Here is a 1,409-nt window from a genome sequence, read left to right as displayed (position 1 = left end):
ATTAAATCTCAGTTATATATAGCCCATAAACTATTTGCTAAATAATGATTGATAAGACATTAATGAAAAATGAGAAATTGACGCATATCTTACATCTTCTTCATAAAGCACACCCCAATGGGGGTCAAGGACTTAATTCATTGAGAACCTATTGTAGTACTCCACATGATAAACTTAGCCCAAACAGAAAGAATGGCTAATCTTTTCTACAAATACTTTTTCCAGTAAAGAAAAACAAACCTTAAACCAATATTCTTACTTGCATACAAAAACAACAACTCCCAAAAGAATGAGGTAAGCAGGAGGTAAGATGTACACAAATAGTGAAAGAAGATACTAGAAGTAAAGCAGGCAAAGCTTACATGGGAAGGCTGAGTCCAGATAGTTATTCTCCCATGAAAGTTAGCAATTTTTCGGTCCTATTCACCGTTCGTGTATTTCTCACCTGGATATTTTTGGAATTCATTCAAATAAAAATTACAAAAAGAAAAAAAGTTTGAAAATATGGAATCCATGTAATTTAAATATAAATAGACTTACGATCCAATGGCGAGCAGATAACGGATTACAATCCCGCATTGCTTGTGATTCAGTGTTTCTTGTGTGTAGAATGTGTTGTTGTGAACGTTGTCTTTTCCTGGTTCTTCAACTTTAACATCAACTTCAACAACCTAAAAATACAAAAAACACAACAGATGCTTGTGTCATATATAATACTATTAAATGGTCTCAGTTTTCTTTAAAAAGAATAATAGGTAAAATTCCAAACCTGAGTGTATGCTTCTCCAGGCTTACAATCAACTGCCATGTCCATTCTAGCAACAAAAAAATGTTGGTGAACTGGTGCATATAGTCCTGGTGCAATTGTAGTCCCATATTTTCTAACTTCTCCTAGTTGTAATGCTCCTCAGCTTAAGATTCCAGTAAGTTTAACTTCAGCTTCAATCTTTCCATCCTGCAATTAAAAAAACAAAGCAGCGTTACTTATAATGTATATATATATATATATATATATATATATATATATAAACTGTTAGTTTCTTTTTTTATTGAAATAGTTATAAATAAAGTGACATGGTACCTGGCAAGGCACGAGGGAAAAATGAAGGTGAGCATTCAATAAATTGAACTGAATCACGTGGAGAATCTGGCATAGTTATTCAATCAAAAAAAGTCATGACTTAGAATAAAGATATACCACAAGGAACACTTTAAAGAACTTTTAATCATTTGGTGAGCATATTGCCAAGGAAAAATTAATGCAGTTGTTACAGGGTTAAAAACTATAAATGAGACAAAAGCACAAGGACCAAAACTATTGCAACATGTTACATGGACTAAAACTATTAGAGTGACAAAAACTGTACAAGGACCCAAACTGTAGGAACAAAAACTATAGAAAATTAAAG

At 32.4% G+C, this 1,409-nt stretch overlaps 1 pseudogene; it reads right to left on the bottom strand.

Annotated features, from left to right (window-relative positions):
* Positions 1-385: 385 nt before the first annotated feature.
* LOC128134169 (diamine oxidase [copper-containing] 1, peroxisomal-like) lies at positions 386-1,154 on the bottom strand (annotated as a pseudogene).
* Between the last annotated feature and the right edge of the window lie 255 nt (positions 1,155-1,409).

Source organism: Lactuca sativa, chromosome 5 (genome assembly GCF_002870075.4).
Source record: "Lactuca sativa cultivar Salinas chromosome 5, Lsat_Salinas_v11, whole genome shotgun sequence".
NCBI classification, from domain to species: domain Eukaryota; kingdom Viridiplantae; phylum Streptophyta; class Magnoliopsida; order Asterales; family Asteraceae; genus Lactuca; species Lactuca sativa.
The sequence above is the reverse complement of the archived record's forward strand: the minus strand, read 5'-3'. Positions and strand labels throughout refer to the sequence as shown.